Source organism: Thermobia domestica, chromosome 1 (genome assembly GCF_964235325.1).
Source record: "Thermobia domestica chromosome 1, izTheDome1.hap1.1, whole genome shotgun sequence".
Lineage (NCBI taxonomy): Eukaryota > Metazoa > Arthropoda > Insecta > Zygentoma > Lepismatidae > Thermobia > Thermobia domestica.
This window is the reverse complement of record NC_137454.1, coordinates 75332077-75344163: the sequence shown is the minus strand read 5'-3', so window position 1 is coordinate 75344163 and position 12087 is coordinate 75332077. Positions and strand designations below refer to the sequence as shown.

Genomic DNA, 12087 nt, shown 5'->3' with positions numbered 1-12087 from the left:
ACAAAGGTGCAAATGCTACACCGTGAGGACTGTGAAAAAAATTTACGTTATTAAAAACAACAGCTAAAAGAGGGTTAAGTCGCTTTCGTCTCTTAAATCTCAATGTCCAAGTTGCTCCTCGGAGTGGGCGACCAATCACAGAAAAAGTGGACGACAAAAGTGTAGAAATATCTGCATGTAAACAGTCATTATACTGACAATGACCTAAACATCCATCATCAAACAGTGTTGAACCATTTTAAGAAAGATGCCTACAAAAGAAATGTTCAACATTTGCTCAACATTTCGGTTCCACACGATATGACTCAAAAACATTTTTTTTTTTTTTACTCAATCGAAATTCTATCTGAGAATTTTTACGGAAACGTAACGAACTCGAACCTTTCTTGTAGTGGTTGATCACGAGTGATGGGAAGTGGATAAATTTACAACAATGTGCTTAAAACATCACGAGCTGCTACCGCCGGACATCCCGATAGACTCGGTCCTGTATTGTCTACAGTTAGCGCAAGTAGGCCTAGCAATTCAAAAGAAACGACCGAAACTGGTCAAGAGAAAAACTGTCGTACGTATACCACGCTGCCAATTCCAGATCGCATACAACTTTAACGACCAATCAGAAATTAAGAGAACTTGGCTAGGGGAAATTTTAATGCATCCACTGTATAGCCCGAACTTTGTACTGTTAGCGTATTTGTTTCGGTCTCTGCAGAACTCCCTGATTGGTGTTAATTTAGTTTCTAAAAAGGCGTGTTTTTTTTTCCTTCAGAATCTACAGAAGTTCTATAGGGATAGGATTATAGTGTTGCTGGAAATATGGCAGATCATTGGACAAAATGGCACACATGTGGCTTCCATAATCTTATTTTTCAAATAACAAGAAATTTGTTCTCGATTTTGACCTGTAAAGGTTTAATACTTTTTTATACAATCTGATATATACAGAAAGAAACAAACAAACAAAAAAATCTTTCGAAGGATGTATTTTTCTCTCGTTACTTTTTCAAATAGAAGGCATTTGGGTTTCTATAGACACACAATGTAAACGCCAGATAAAAAAAAAAAAAAAAAAAAAAACTTAATTGTCCAGTTCACTTCATTAATATAGTACAGACAGGTACAATAGATCATATAGTATTTGAGTGATTCACTAAATTATCCATGGTATCCATAATGGTGAGGGTAGTGTCCTCCATAATGGCCACCATAGTGCGAGTAATATCCATAATGAGGGTAATGACTGTAGCCATAATGATAATGAGGGTAGTGGCCGTATCCGTAGTAGCGTTGTTCAGCTGCTTTTAGATCGTCCGGTTGGTCCACCGCTGCTTTTACCGTATATGCTAATACTGCAAAAAAGAGCACTGTAATACACACCTGAAACAAAGAAAGAAAACACTGGTAATATTTGAATTTTATTAAATGGCAACATAGACATATTTATTACTGATAAGATTATGGATGTGGTTACAGAAAGTTAAGACTTACGACTGCTTTGTCAGAATGCGTTTTCGGATTCTATTGGCCCGTATTGTATCTGAAATGAGGTCGAAAATCCCTGTATTCATACCCATATCAAACAAATGTGAATCTTATTTATCTAATTGAGATGTTTGTTTGAGTATTAACCCACTGCGATTCTTTCATATTTCCCGATTTCGTCTTAACTTGTCTGAATTTATCTGTCAAACTATAGCGTTTCGTGTGTAGTGGTAGATTTTTAACGTTAAACCTACTACTTTAATGACACTTATTAAATCAGGACTGAAAATCATGATTTTAAAGATTGCTCTCATTTAGTAGCAAAAAATCAAGCTACTAATAGTCATGACTGAACGAAATCAACAGAAACAAGAATTTTAGGAAACCAAAAAATGAATCAAAAGATTGCGATCGTGGCCAATAATTAGTTTTTGGATCAGGGGCCACAAAATTTTTGAACGGCCTCTAAATCAAGTTTTTGTACTTTCTACGGAATAAACACATTATACTGAGTTAAATGATAGTTTGAGTTTGGCTACATTATATGTAGTTCTCCAGATATAGATCTAGAAGAAAATTTTTGATTGAAATACTTTGGATCTTTTGATCCAGAAAGCATGTCGAATGTGGTTCGACATCGGATTAGTACAGACAAAATTAAATCTCGGGTCCTACTGGACAAAGGACTGTAAAAGATTAATATTTCCTCCGTACGTTATGAAAATACGACCTTTAAAAGAAATGTTAGGGAGGTTAGTGCAAGATTATACATCAAAACTAGAAGCGTGTACTAACACTGTAGAAGAGATGTAGGGTGATCAATTTATTTCTCCAATTGCTCAAAAGGATACGTGGAAAACTGGAAATTACGGAGCTAGTGAGGGAATAAAAGCAAACAAAAAATAACTAATTTAACGTCGTTCAATTATGCCTTGTAGTAGGGGTAAAAATGGATCTGAAAAGGTAGGGGGAACGGTAGGTATCGTCATGATGTAACGCCGTTTCCCTGCCCATCTTTGCCAATTATACTTTTTTAGGAACTGAGGGATGCCGTACATAATTTTTGGAGGTGGAAGGACGGCGTCCCCTGCGTCCCCCTCACTTTTACCCTTGTCTTGTATGCTAAAGCAGATTATCTTTAGTGAGGCTGGAACCCACGACGGACTTAGTCTCACCGTGGATTCGAGCATATTTCTTCATTAGTAAGGCATCATACTAATGAAGGAACAGTTTGAGAATTAGGATTTCTTTATTATACGGACATTCACTCATTCACTTGCACATATAAATATTTCTAATAGTGTCAAGGTTGATATGCTAACACATTTTATTCTAGATTAATTTAAGACAGTATATATATATATTGTGATGTGTTTAGGTGAGATATGTAAATGCATTGCTTCAAGCTTCCGTAATTATTACATTTTTTGTGCGTGTGGAGTTTAGCATCGCATATTTATGCACTGAAGCTAAGGTAGACGGTGATGATGAGGTAGGTAATAATAGTCTAATGAAAAAAGTGGAAGAAAACGGGGGAACTCCGAAAAAACACACATCACACATGGTATTTGTCCACCTTGGCCCACTTGGCGTGAGCTATAGAATAGAAAAAGGTGAGCATTCTACCACTGAACCAACGCAGCCCGTCGTTTCTCCTTATCGGAGAGAGATTTTTTTCTTTTTTTTTTTAAATAAAACAAACGTTTTTGATAGACAACTGAACACATCTTCAAAAACCGGCTTCGGTTTTTCTAAATACCGAAAATCCGGATTTTGTGCCAATCACTAAAAACACACACACACACACACACACACACACACAGACACACACACACACACACACACACACACACACACACACACACACATATATATATATATATATATATATATATATATATATATATATATATAGAGAGAGAGAGAGAGAGAGAGAGAGAGAGAGAGAGAGATAGATATAGATATATGACGACGTCGAACTGAACAACTTCACATCTTTGTGGATAAATTCAGATGCGTACTTTTCGGGAAAATCCTGAAAAACGAATTTGCAGGGCGTTAAATAGTATGTCGTTCGTTGTCAAAAATAGTTGATTAATTATTGTTTACTTATTTATTGATTGCGTATTATTATTTACTAGATTGTTTACTTATTCATTTATGTACTGCACATGTATAACAACTACACTGTTAGCTAACAGATCATATCTATTGTTCCTTCTGATGTTAACATACATATGCCAAACAATGACGCAATAATATTTGTAAACTGACGCTTGAAGTAACGATTTTTCAGTCGTCGTATTTAAACGCTCAGATCCATGAAACCAAAGAAAGAATTTAAGGAACTTACAATCATTTTCAGAAATTCTATCGAAGTCTTTCACAAAGGTTTCATTTACGTCAGAGCTTTTGAATTATTGAACACAGAATTGATGAATTTCTAGGTTTCTCAGCCTTTGCTCGCGACCTCTAGGAGGGTCGCGAAAGGGTTTTATGGGGATCGCGAAGATAAGCGTAAGAAATAAATATATTTTAATACCGGAAAAAAATTAAATACGTATTATTTTGAATTTTGTTCTGCTAAAGCATATTTTTATTTTTATATTTACTGTTAAGAACAACAAAAAATAAGTCTATTAAACATTTTCAACAGGTGCAGAGTTGTTTAAAAATAAATTTAAAGGACGAGGTACGATATGAAACTAATAAGAACTGCAATTGAAGTACCAGAAAAAACAAATGCAACACAACTTGCATATTAAAATACAATTAAAATTTGAAATGAAAGCTAATGCAATTCCTAAGCATAGTGTAATTTCACTAGTGCAGCTATGTCTGGTTCAATTTTCGCGACGCACATTATCAAGTCATTTTAAAATACTCATAACTTTTTAACAACTGTCCCAGATTTTTTAAAACCAAAATATAAATCACTTTATTTTTTATCATATAACCCAAAGTTAAGGAAGATATGAAGTTTTAAAATTTTCAAATGTCCTCCATTTTGAAACAGTATGACCAGATCGGATTCGATATTTGTAATATGAATGAACTGACCAAATTTGGTTTTAATCCATTCGCTTTTAGTGAAGTTACTGTATCCACTATATACAAGAAATGGATTCTACTATTATAGAAATAGATTGATATCGTGAGATCTCCGCAATAGGTATATTAAAAATCCCACACAAGCTTATTACATACCAGAAGTTATAAGGGTGTCGCTGGCTAGAGGATGTGATAAAATCGGAATCGTGATAGGAATTAGATTGAGAAGCATTGATGGTTCTCAAGATTAAGTGACGCCCTTTTTCGTGAAACTCTGCATAATTTACGCCCCCACTCTTCTTGCCATTCCTAAGTTTGACCCCTTTTGTGATTTCAGATGTAATATTGAATTATCAGATAATAATAATAATAATGATAATAATAATAATAATAATAATAATAATAATAATAATAATAATAATAATAATAATAATAATAATAATAATAATAATAATAATAAAGTACGCTACAATATCATATTACGCAGAAGTTTTTTTTCTGGAAGTAAATATAGATTGATAAATTATTATTATTATTATTATTATTATCTGAGAGTTCAATATATATTACAAATTAAGTTCTTAATAGATCCACAGTTCTTACTCAATACAGTAGAGTCACGAAAACTCGGTCTAATGTGGACCGAAGGGTGGCCGAGTTAAAGAAAATGCCGGGTTATCGGGAATGGGGTTAAAAAAGAATACGTATGAGTGTTTTCTCAGAAAATACAATATTGAATGTATTGATTGCTTGAGAATACACGTACTTTATGAACGCATAGAGCCTTTACTATACATGAAAATGGAAATTAATAAATACACACTGTACAGTAATTAACCTGATAAGACAGACCTAAGAAAAATACCCGGCAATGACCTTAAACGGTTTAATTTTGCCCTCCCAGGGTGTGACCGAATTATATGGACTGCCGGATTATCGAGTGCCGAGTTTTAGGAACTCTACTGTAGTTATTTTTGTGTGTGTATATACATATTTAATTTAACATTCATATTATTTGTAATTTCGAATGTAGTTTATTTCTGGCAGTAACTTTCGTCCCCATTATTCCCTCTCCCCCACACCCCTTGTTGGGAACTATTCTCTAAACAAATATTCACTGAAGTTTCATCTGGAAACACTTATATATATACACTTTTCTCTTTTATCTGTATCGACATACTAATGGAGTCAATTTTGGGTTTTTTGTATGAAAGATCAAGTATTCAAGAAAGAAACGTTATGGACCTGTAATTTACATATACGAAAAACCAAAGTGGCTATGTTTGTGACTTAATATTTCTTGAACTAACAGACCGACTTCGATCAAATTTTCAACACATATGAGGTTCGGGCTTGGAATGGTTTTTATCATTTCACTTTGACGGTGCAACTTAGGGGAGGAAGAGGAGATATATAAAAATAAATAAAAATGAAAGCGACTAGGTTTGTAACTTAATAAACTCTTGAACCACTCGACCGATCTCGATCAAATTTTCAACATAGATAAGGTTCGAGCCTGGAATGGATTTATCATTTCAACTTTGACGGTGCAACTTAGGGGAGGTGGAAGTGGAGATATTTAAAATGATAAAAAAATGACCGATATTAATGTCGTCGAATCTATAGTTTTCTGGATCAATAAGACGAACAGTGACACTTCCGATGCCGTTTAAATCTAAAATCATCCCCGCAACTTGGGGTAAGGGAAAATATATACAAATACTCGAAAATGGCCGATATTAATGTCGAGTCTATAGTTTTCTGGGTCTCTGGGATGAACAGTGACACTTCCGATGCAGTTTAAATCCAAATTCGGCCCTTTATAAACAAAATGAAACGTATTCTTCCTGTGCGAAGAACGGGTATTCTGCTAGTATACTATAAATATTACATCTGAACGTTTAGATGATTAAGTAGACAAAAATTCACACACTGTAACTTAGTATAATCGGTATCAGGAGGTGAAACCTAGAGCTCTTTGCTAGACGAACACGATATCCGAAGAAGTTCCTTAAGATTTGACTGTTAAGATATTTCACTACTATATCTGCATTTTAAATTGTATACAAAAGACAATTTTAAATACAAACGAATACTGATAAATAATATTGTTTAATAGACACTAGAGAAATCAGAGTGTCCCTTATCGAAAGAAAAGCGATATTAATAGACATGAACAAAATATACATCTATGACAAAGCCTCATTTCCTAAATACATAGTAAATCCAAACCTAATTTAAATCTATTCCTTTACTCTAGCTTCGTAATTTTTCATCGTACTAAGTATCTTCAGAATTACAAGACAACACAATGGCTACCTTCCCTCTGTTCTGCTAGTGCAACTTTGTTCCGTTCGAGCCTACTTTGGACAAGAACATTCAAACAACAAAAATAAATAGTTCTTTGGGAGGAACATTGAATTTTTAAAATTTGTTTTGTTGAAATGTAGCCTCCTTCTTCAGCATCGAGGTATATGAAACATGGACCTATACTTTAAGATTGAATAGGAACCACTAAAAGGAGTTCAATACTCTCCATCGGGAATTGAACTCGGGAGTGCTGAAAATTGTCTCATGCCATACAGTAGAGCTCATTACTAGTCGTTTATTCTTGAGCTTTCTATGATAGAACTTCCTCAACTGATCAGGAAGCTTATGGGCATTTTCCAGCAGTTGATTGCTTTCCAAAATTTGTAGTATATCGTCCCTTTCTAGCTGAGGTTATGTGAATCGTAGACTTCAATGTGGGATTCCAGTCATATGAGTTCCCACTGGGAATCAAACACTATCGTTTAACAATGAGAAAGCTCTTTTTGAACATTTCTTCATTCACACTAGAGATGCAAGGGCTCGGAAAAAAACCGGCTTTTTTGGAAAAAAACTCGGTTTTTTCTGCTTTGCTTTTTTGCTTGGGAAATTTTGGGCTTTTTTCAAAATACTGCTTTAAATTGATAAAACAGACTTTGTATCGCTTCTCTATAACACAAAAAATCATTTAATTAGTGGTTGATGCTGATAATAATATAAAACATCGAAAATAAACTATGAATTTCGAAAAAAATATTTCAAACAATTTTTCTTCAACATATTTACATTATGAATTCCACAGGATTAACCAATGTATATAATAAGAATTTTTTAACCTCCTATATACAAAAGTAAGCAGAGTTGGCAAGAACCGTGGTTGTTTTTGAAAATGCCAAAAACCCGTTTTTTGGGGGATGTTTAAACCAGGCTTTTTTGGTTTAAACCAGGCTTTTTTGACTTAGATTTTTTGCTTTATGTATTTATATTACATATTCACAGAAATAAGTTTGTTTCGCCTTGATGTTATTATGCAACAGCGGGCTTATGCCGGAAGAACTCCCATAAGCTTAAAGAAGTGCGGTCAGTAAATTTCTTAAGTTGAGAATCTCCCGCCCTAGCCATTGGGAAAATCCCGTCATTACTTGAAATGTAAGACAATAACGGGAAAATCATGTTATTGCTTTGCATGTAAAATTTAAAGGTCAACGTACCATAAACAGTACGATAAAACTGAGGTATTAAATTACAAATTTAGTATCGGTACGTAGATATCATTGAAAGTCCAATCCAAGCTAATGTTGGAAGCTATGTAGGCAATCGATAAATTTTGCCAATTTCTATCAATATATTTAAGCAATATTGGCTTCTTTATAAAACAACACGCATTTAGGCATGCAGAAATATACAATTTGGTTTGTTTCGTATACTTAGGCTTAACATCCTTACGAAATACTGAGGTTATCAAGGAGAAGACTTTCGCTTAAACTGACATCCGAACCGCTACTTGGGTTACGCATGAAAGAAGGTTTGTGGTTCGACCGAGAATTGAACATGGGACACCTTGATTAAAAGGTGAAAGGGAAATAAAACTATTGCAGGTGGTTTGATATCTGGAAACGTCACCATGAAGTTCACACGATTCGCATTTATCATTCTTTTTATTTTTGTGGTTTAAACCAGTTATTAAAAAAAAAGTTGGTGTAAACCAGCCAACCCTAAAAGTAAACACTTCTTTTTAAAGAATACACAAATAACTAGCAAAATAGTATGTAGTATTTTTACTTCAAAATATTCCATACCCTCTTTTTGAAACAAAATAAAATTAAAATAAAACATAAGAGAAATACTTAGATTTATATGATACACTTAAAGGCTGCACATCTAGAGCTTTTGGTTCTGTATATTCTTGAAATTCTACAGTTAAGTTTTATAGAACCACCATCACAGTTTACCCAATCCTCAAGTTTTCTGAATTTTTAACAAGAGGGATTCAACGTATCATTACGGAACTCCCCCCCCCCCTTCCAAAAAAAAAAAAAAGACTACGGAATATATTTAAGTTAATCTAAATACAACTGCACAACAAACATGACTGAGTGATTAGCTTTTGCGCTTCTATCGGGAAGTCCGGGATTCAATCAGCATTCGACCATTCTGACAAAGCTTTTCTTCATTCTATCTGTGAATGTAGAAATAGTGCGTGTACTGTGAGTTGGGCGACTTCCTTTTTTATTGTTTTTAAATCGTTATTATTACTAATTACCAGCAGTGACGGTTTTGCGAAGGTTAGGGGGGCGGTCTTTCGGACTGAAGCCCGTTCCCCAAAGTTACGGAATGTCTGCAACAAACGAAATATCTATTATTTATGCCTTTACTCATATACTTTAAGCTCCCGTCAAATAAAAATTACGAATGTTTAAAAAAAACTAAACATTAGTAAGAAACCCTTCCCAAAATACTTTTCTAAATCCGCCACTGATTCTCAGTATAAAATGATTTTTAAAGTTGTATCCGGAAGATTATTGCTAAACATATAAACGAAACGAAATATTAGTTATGCCTGTACTCATAAACTTCAAGCACTTCCCAAATAAAATTAGGACTTTTTAGGAAATGAAACAATCAGAAAAAACCCTCCTAAAGTACTTTTCTAAATCCGCTACTGATTATTTGTATAAATTGGTATTCAAGGTTGTCCGGAAAATTATTGCTAAATCACTTCACAGCTACAGTATAACAGAAATGTGGAAGTACGGTTTGACGGATATATTGAGAAACGTACGCTTTGACGGATAAATAGAAAAACGGGCAAGTTTAACTTTTGCGCTAGAAGCTAGAGTACTAAAAGCTCTTAGAAATGAAACACGGATGACAAACTAGAGAAGAAAAAGATGTCGATAACTCAAAAGTTAAAATAAAGTTAAATAGCCTCTAAAATTACCCTCAAATACTACATTCTTCATGTTAGCTTTAATTCGTAAAACATGTGCTCCATCCATCTTGATGGTGAATTTCAGAGCGAAATATCACATTCAGGTCATGGAATTCTTATCTAACTATAGAATATACTATGAGAAAGCTATTTAAATAGAAAAATCATGAAGTTGAAAAAAGCCAAAATTTCCAAAATTCTCGTTTTTTTCCCAAAAAAGCCGGCTTTTTATGTGAAAAAAACCATCGATTCAAAAAAGCCGGCTTTTTTGCATCTCTAATTCACACTACAGCAGTGTGAGAATAAAGCTTATTTACAATTTGTGTATACGTTATATTTAAAGGCAACATGTACTGTACACAAAGTATCTACTGAGTAGTGGACTAGCTACAAAATAACTAACAAAAGCTGTTTAGTTGGGTAAATCAGAAGGAAATATACCTAGGTGTGAAGACTTCCGTAGACCCACCACTTCATTTTTAAAGAGAAAGAAATTCCACATCAATTCCACAACACTATGTTTTTCTCTTTTCCAACTACTATATTATTGAGAAAAACTAAATTGTCATATCAGATGGATTACGAATTGTCTACATATATTACATAATCTACGTTGTTTATTGTTTACGTGTTGCTTACGCGTAAACGTAGACGATCTATTTTGACGTGCAGACACACATCGCTGGCCTGAACTTCCGCTCTAATTTTGCAGATAGGGTTGCCAAGTCTAAAAAATAAAATTACCGGCACCCGCTCATAATTCTCAAAATAGATTAAGAATAAACATATTTTAAACCTTGAAATATATAGTTGAGCCTGACAAAAATATCGATCAGTTGACAACCATACTTAGAGGGGGTGTCGCGTCCTCGCATCGTATAGCTCAGTTAAAACTAAATGTAAGCGACCTCAAACGCGACCTCAAGCAATATATATATATATATATATATATATATATATATATATATATATATATATATATATATATATATATATATATATATATATATTAAAAAAAGTGTTTTGTAGTAATATTTTTAACAGCATCATACCCGCATGAGATGTGAATCTTTTTTTTGTTGAAATTGGTTCCTTACTTCTGTTTCTCTCTCGGGGGCCTCGTATGGTCCACACATACAGTATTCATTTACTATTTAATACATTAAAACAAATTACTGAGATACAGTCTATATTATTTAATATACCCTCTCGTGTTAATATAATATATAGTCAAGCCTGTCCACCAATCTTATTAGATTCTAATACCTTTTCTCAGGAAGTCTCATATGAAATGATCAGGGTTTGAACTCAACAGCTATTATACGTAAATTGTTAATTAGTATTGCTAGTGTATTGCATAGTGTGGATTCGATTTTAAACCTTATGTACTGAAAATGACAACAAAACAATGACAACAGCTGTTAACGTAATCAAATTAAGAGCAGCGAGAACTACAAATAGATAACCATTTTTTTTTCGAAGGCGAGAATGGCGACTTGAGGGCAATATGCGATGTAAGCACAGAATGAATACCAATTGATACTACTTACTATAGACTTGTACATTTTCCTTAAAGCTGCGATGTCTTTTGGTGCTCAAATAACTCCGATCTCCACTACTCTGTTAACAATTCCGCAAAATCTTTTGTGTATTTATATATGAATAGGAGATCCGTATATGATGAGAATTAAATTAACTCACGTGATGGGGAATTCACCTTGAAAAAAAAATTATAACATTCAACAAAATAGCTTATGGAATCCCATACACTCCTCTTTCTCACACACATACAACTATACATAAACACACACTTAAAGAAAAAAATAGCACGCGTTTCGCTTTTTAGAAAAAAAAACATACCCTTTAAAATGACGCCAAACTCAATTGAGGAAAACCAAAAGATCGCTAACATCAAACGTCACTAAAAGACATTATAACACAACACGTGTAAGTTAAGAAATGTTTGTCGAAAATGTAGATTAAAAAGAAAAAGAAAGAAAAATCTGTCATGTCTGGAAATTCCGGTTAGTGGTCACACGGTTATTCTTGTAGTAAAGTACTATAGAAACAAGTAACAATAACAATAAAGAACAATATAATTCCCTTTCTTCTTTTCTTTATATCTACGTTTAATATCTCGTGCATCATTTCATACATCACCACAAAGTGAAATTTTTACGGCTAGTTAGACCTTCAGTGCAAACCACATGATAGAAACGAAAGGAATTCAGAAGATTTAATACATGTATATTCAATGATGCACTGATTTAATATATATATATATATATATATATATATATATATATATATATATA

The 12087-nt window shown here is 33.5% G+C and overlaps 2 long non-coding RNA genes across 2 annotated transcripts in view; one reads left to right on the top strand and one right to left on the bottom strand.

The window, feature by feature from the left end:
* LOC145686313 (uncharacterized) overlaps positions 1-12087 on the top strand; it is a 150921-nt gene that overhangs the window by 53594 nt on the left and 85240 nt on the right. The window lies entirely within an intron of this gene.
* LOC145666211 (uncharacterized) lies at positions 895-11439 on the bottom strand. Its single transcript, XR_014127705.1, has 2 exons — positions 11323-11439; positions 895-1377 (listed from the first exon to the last, which is right to left on the bottom strand). It is a non-coding gene; the product is annotated as an uncharacterized LOC145666211 (long non-coding RNA).